Source organism: Sceloporus undulatus, chromosome 4 (genome assembly GCF_019175285.1).
Source record: "Sceloporus undulatus isolate JIND9_A2432 ecotype Alabama chromosome 4, SceUnd_v1.1, whole genome shotgun sequence".
In the NCBI taxonomy this organism is placed as follows: Eukaryota; Metazoa; Chordata; class Lepidosauria; order Squamata; family Phrynosomatidae; genus Sceloporus; species Sceloporus undulatus.
The window spans coordinates 76,211,098-76,217,409 of NC_056525.1; the positions used below are offsets into that span (position 1 = coordinate 76,211,098).

Genomic DNA, 6,312 nt, shown 5'->3' on the forward strand with positions numbered 1-6,312 from the left:
GATTCTGGGAGGTGAAGTCCAAAATTCCCTCAAAGGGCCCAGTTTGGGGGACCACTGCTGTAGCACCTTTGAGACTGACTGCAAGAAAGAAGGGGGCAGCAGGAGCTTGCCTAGACTTCAGTCAGATGCTAAAGCCTAGGAATGCTCCTACTGCCAACGTCTTTCTTTCAGTGAGTTTCGAAGGTGCTATGTATCTCTCTAGATACATCCCCTTCACAGCTACCTCCTGATCTCTCCTTCTGAAGAACTAGGAGGGTTTTCAAGAGGTCATCCAACCCAACCCTCCCCTGCTGCTAATGCAGCAAACCTAGAGCAGACTCCTCCAACTGCAGAGTTACAAGTGACCCCAGGGGGCAACTCCCCACCCCCAGGAGACATAATTACACCATTATTATTATTATTATTATTATTATTATTAGTTTTTTGTGGGTTTTTCAGGCTATGTGGCCACGTTCTTGAAGAATTTGTTTCTGACATTTCACCAGCATCTGTGTCTGACATCTTCAGTGATGGGAATATATCTAGAGACATCTCTTCAGAGATGTCAGCCACAGATGTTGGTGAAACGTCAGAAACAAACTATTCTAGAACATGGCCACAAAGTCCGAAAAACCCACAAAAAACTATGGATGCCGGCCATGAAAGCCTCCGACTTCACATTATTGTTATTATTTGTCTCTGATCTTTCAGACAACCCTTTACAAAGTAATTTTGGAAGGGGTACTACCGCAAACAGATGTGGGATGCCCCACCGTTGTAAGGTTTTCCTCAGAGTAAGGGTTTTCCATTGTCTTCTTTGCAGTCTCGCTTATTTGGGACAAGTCATTGGATCCTTTCAACCCTGCATCAGTGGCCTCCAAACTGTGCTCTTGAAGGGATTTTGAACTTCAGCAACCAGAATCCCAGAGTATTGGCCAATATGGCTGAGGATTCTGGCAGTTGAAGTCCCAGAATCTCTTAAAGGGAACAGTTTGGGGACCATTTGCAACTGCAATAAGGTGCAACTGTCTTGTCTCAGGTCATTTAAAGATGCTGGACCAAGAGTTAGGAGCTTTATGATGGTCTTTGTGTTTCTTTTCAGGCAGTGTGGTTTGAGTGGGATGGGAAAGGGCAAAAGGGAAAAGGAATGAATAGGTTAAAAAAGAGTTTGGATGGATGTCTTTCAGGAGGGCTTTAGTTGGGTAATTCTGCTGGCAGAAGGTTGGAATAGATGACCTTCCAAATTTATGATTCTGTGACTTAAAGAACTTAACTCCTCACTTGCCCCAGCCATGGGAATGTGCATGGCTATCTTCCAGTGTGGCCAGCCAATGCTGTAGAAAGACCTTAAACTAGTGATTCCTAAACTATGGTCTTCCAGATGTTTTGGATTTCTGCTCTCAGAATTCCTGACTGTTGGCCAAGCTGGCTGGGACATCTGGGAGCTGAAGTCCAAAACACATGGAGGACCAAAATTGGGAATCACTGCCTTAAAACTTTGCTCCAATGTCCAGCCCAGACTCCTTCTATGCTGACTACTGGTCCTTCCAGCCCAAGTCTTTACCCACTCCTCCTGCCCATTATTTGCCATTTATGCTTTGCCTTTCCTGTGTTCAACTCAAGGCTGCATAAAGCCTCTCTCCATGCCATTTAACATGGGAGAGTGGTACCTCTGACATGGGTGAGCAGTGAACCCACTGCTGGTTCTAGTCTAAACTCTAAAGGAGCTATGGAAGAGGCTGGACCCTGGCTTTCAAACAGGGACAGTACCTTGGGTAGCTCCTTGAACATGGACTCACTGGCCCTGTGACTTCAGAGCCATCCTCCTCCACACCTGCTCTACTTTTTCCTCACAGCAGCCCTGGCATGGGGGTATTGAGTATTCAGTGAATCTCATGGGGACTTGAGATCCTGGGTACAAGACTGAAGCTGGTTCCTTATTTATGTGAAAATACAAAACACAGCTAAATCGTTCACTTCAGCCTCACAACTGGAGTCTCCCAAGTCCCAATCCAACACTCTCCATGCATGTTCTCTGAATTATAGCCCAGTTTCGGAGACATTCTCCCTATTCTTTTCCTGGCATCTCCTCCAGCAGCATCATTCTCTCCCCATTCTTGGGATAGCATTGCTCTCCAATTGGGGCTCCATTTTACCAGACTATTTTCTTTGTGTGTGGATGTCCCCAATCCCCGAGTTTCTTTTCCTGGCCAATGCCGCCCCACTCCATCCCATCCCCAATGCTTGCAATGGATGTTTACTTGGCCTTTCTTTTCTCTGTTAGAAACTGTCCAGCCAAGCTCTTCCTTCCATGGAAATTCAACCTCTTTTTTTGCTCTCCAATATGGGATTGTAAAGCTATATTTTTGATCCACAATGGGATGGGGGAGCACAAAAACAAATGGCATTTTCTCTGAAGAAAGAAGGGTAGTTCATTGAGTGCTCTCCTTATATTTTTCAGCCTGCTAAACTCACGTTTTCTCTTCTTTCTATCATTATTCTTGCTATGTACCTTCAAGTCATTTCTGACATATGGGGGATAAGACAACCCTTAGCCAGCATGATGTGTGTGAGCTCTGGAGATCAGGGTTCGATTCTCTTCTCAGTCATGGATACTGGCTGGGTGACTTTGGGTGAGCCATACAGTCTCAGCCCCAGCAAACCCTGTGATAGGGTCACCTTAGGGTTGCCATAAGTCAGAAATAGCTTATCTTTGCCTTCTTCCTAGACAGAGAGCATGACTTGTCCAAGGTCACCCAGTGGGTTTTCATGGCTGAGCGGGAGTTTCCAGAGTCCTAGTTCAACATCCAAACCATTGCACCTCGCTGACTCTTCTCTCTATACACCTCACCCCATTTTTATCTGGGTCCCACATTTTTTCAGTTCATCCATCTCCACCTGGCTGTCAACTCTGGAAGGTCAGAGGTGCACCTTTGTCTCCTGCAATAAATAACAGATTAGCACAGTGACTCTAATGCAATTTGCACTCCTGGGGCATGTATCGTCTCTCTACCTGTCTGACCTGTCTTCTGTAGTTATTCAGTTTCTTCCTGCCACGATAGCTATTGGTTCTCAGATTCTGAAAGCAGGAAGACATTTCATCCTTCAGGTTTGGTTTCACAGGTTGAGTGGCAGGCCCAGGGCATTCCAGTCCTCTGTATCAATTTCATCTGCACTACTTGGACAAAGTTTTATTTGAATGGGGCTCTTGGAAGTATTTCCATAATATAGTCAAAAGGACTGCATTGGTTTAACTTATCCATTAGCAGTTTCCATGTCAGTGGTATAGTGGACCCACTTTTGGGTTTCATTGTGAACTGAACTGAGCTATTCAACTGTGTTGGATCTTCTCCCCAAACCCACAGGCAGGAGGGCCAGTAGAGCAGTTAGGGGGCATGCTAGTTGGAGGATTATGGTAGTCAAAAAAGTAACTTCCCCAAGTTCTGGTTTTACTTAAATTTTAAGGAAGGTAGTCACTGCCCCATGCCTAACCTATCTGACTTGTCCAATTCAGATAGCCATATTAATGTAGAATGAAAGTGGATGGAGTGGATCCATAAAGCAGCCAGCTTGCTCCGCAGAAGTGACTAAATTACTTCACTCCTTTGTGCCTGGCATTTCTTTGGCCGTTGTACACTAAAAGTGCATTACGTTTTGAGCCAAGCACTTACCATAGAACTATTTTTGTGATTGCTTTGAATTATGCTGTTTGCTGCATGAATCCACTCTTAGCAAATCTGATTGGTAAATTGGCCTTTAAAGCAAGGTGGGATGCTCTTCCCTTTCTCCAAAAAGTAATGCCTCTAGTAATGTCTTCCCTTTCTCCAAAAGATTGTTTTCACCTCTTTCTTTTTCTATGAGGTATCAGATGGGATGGAATGGTGGACAGATGCTGAAGAAACTAAGGCTGCAGCCCTTTGTTCACTTACCTGCTTATTAGCCCCATTGAACTTCCCATAAAAATGAATATGATTTCACTACACAGGCACTTTATGGTCTCTTTATGTTTGTGTAGACGCTGAGGATAAGGAGAGTTTCCCTTATATAAAATTAGCATGCGATTCTGAAAGGAAGGGGGGAAATAGCAATAGCACTTACATTTCTATACCGCTTTATAATGCTAAGCACTCTATGCAGCTTACAATGTGTTAGCCAACTTCTCATCTGTCTCTCATATGCATTTCTTTTTGGAAATGAAAATGTTCAGCAAAGTTTTCAAGTATAGCATATGGTGCTCATTTTGTTGTACTATAATACAACAAATCTTTGACTTGGGCATCAGTCTCAGTGGCAGTTGGTGGCTTCCCTCAATTCACTCTGGATTTCAACTCAATAGTTAAATGCTTCCAGGTGCCGAACCTATTTTGTGGAGTGTTCAGCACCTTAGATAGGACATTTAATGTTTGAACTAAAAGCCAGATGTCCCACTACTGAAATGCTACTAGCTACCATTGAATCCCGTACCTACTTACTTGGGAGTGAGACCCTTTGAATTTAATGATAACTTCTCAATGGAGAGGTACAAAATTATGCTGTTAAATGGTTGGAAATAGATGGAAACTGGGGAAAAAAAGCCTTCCAGTTTCATCCAGCTATTCCAGGATTCTAGAAATATACAGAAACTCCTTAACTTGATGTCCTAGTCTGGCAATCAGCAGCCTTCCTCAAAGTTCCTGTGAATGTGAATGTAAAAAACATGAAATAAACAACAGGAATATAAATACTAACTTAACCAAACCATCTGGCCAATAACATCCTTTTGTAGTTTTGATTAACTCCCATCTGAAACTTGACATTCAAATGCCATTTTCCCAGAAATCAGCATCAAATGGAGAACAATGAGAAATCTGGGTTTATCTTTAGATTGTTTCCCCAGGCAGAAAATAAGGCGGAACAATCTCTCAGTCCTCCGCACATTGATTGGTACTTTGCCTAAGGGATACACCTGCTGCCCAGCCTAAGAAAGATGCACTTAAGGTCTCTGAGCTTTCAGAATGACTGGGAGGTTTTGAAGATTGCATTCTGCTTTGTATGTCATAGGCTTAATTTTGAATGGTGATTTCTTTTCTTTACAAGGATGCTGACCAATATGGAAGGAGAACAGTCTGGCATACACTAGCTCACAATAGGTTTCTTTTGAAGACCAGATTTCCAAGTGGTGAGCCTCAAATTGCTTTGGGCATAGTCTTGTAAACTAATGCAAAGCAACTGAAGTGACCTTCCCTTCCTGCCAACCATCTCCCAGAAAATCTCCAATAGACAAAGGTCTGACCTCCAAGTCTACTAACTAGGAACTAGATTAGTGTTAGAATGGCCACTAGTATGTGTGTATTTGTGGACCAAAAGAATCTGTAAGGTGGAAGGTGATCTCTTAAGTAACCAGTTCCCAAACTCTCTCTCTCTCTTTCTGTGCCTTCAAGTCACTGCACAGCTTCTAAGATCAGACTGGATCTGGTGCCCTGAGGGTATTTAGGCCAGATGAATGGCCATCCAAATACCACCCAAAACAGGAAGAAATGCATTGCCCAGGCTCTGCCTTGGAAGGAGAAATCCTCTTTCTGAATATATTAACCCTGCACTCTCAAGAGCAGGCGCCAGCAACCCCTGGCCCGCGGGCCACATCCGGCCCGGCAAGGTGGCAGGACCAGCCCCAGCACGGTCCTGCCGCCACCACCGCTGCTGTAGTGGCATCAATTCCCTGGTAGGGGGCCCGGATTTTGCCTTGGCTGCGGGCCGGGCGGCACTCCTCCACCTTGAGCTCCCGCAGCGGCCACCCACCTCCTCCTCCCCCACCCCTTTTTTTTTGGGTGCTGCGCGGCTGCGCAGTCTGCCCTCTTTCCCCTCCTCTGCGGCCCACCTACCTCCTCCTCCTCCTCCGTGCTGGGCCACAGGCACTTCCGCTGGCCCTGTGCACGCCCTTGCAGGGCCGCGCGCAGGGCTAATGAGGAGGACTTCCTCCTCCTGAGTCTGGGGCTGAACAGCCCGCCCCTTCTCCAGGCCAGAGCCTGTGAGAGCTGACGGGGCGGGGCTGTTTCAACCCCAGTCTGCCCCCATTGGCCAGCCAGGCTCCGGAGGGCCATTTCCTTTTCTCTTTTTTGGCGCCGAGGAGGAGGAGGATGAAGAGGAGGAGGATGAAGAGGAGGAAGATGAAGAGGAGGAGGTGGGTGCCCATTTCCAGTATTTATTTTTATTAAGTGTGTTCTTAAACTCCATATTTTCCAGTATTTATTTTTATTAAGTGTGTTTTTAAACTCCATATTTTCCAGTATTTATTTTTATTAAGTGTGTTTTTAAACTCCATATTTTCCAGTATTTATTTTTATTAAGTGTGTT

General features: G+C 45.1%; 1 protein-coding gene across 3 annotated transcripts in view; it reads left to right on the top strand.

Annotated features, from left to right (window-relative positions):
* Positions 1–6,312, top strand: part of LURAP1 (leucine rich adaptor protein 1) — a 108,117-nt gene that overhangs the window by 92,139 nt on the left and 9,666 nt on the right. The gene's annotated exons all lie outside the window — the stretch shown is intronic.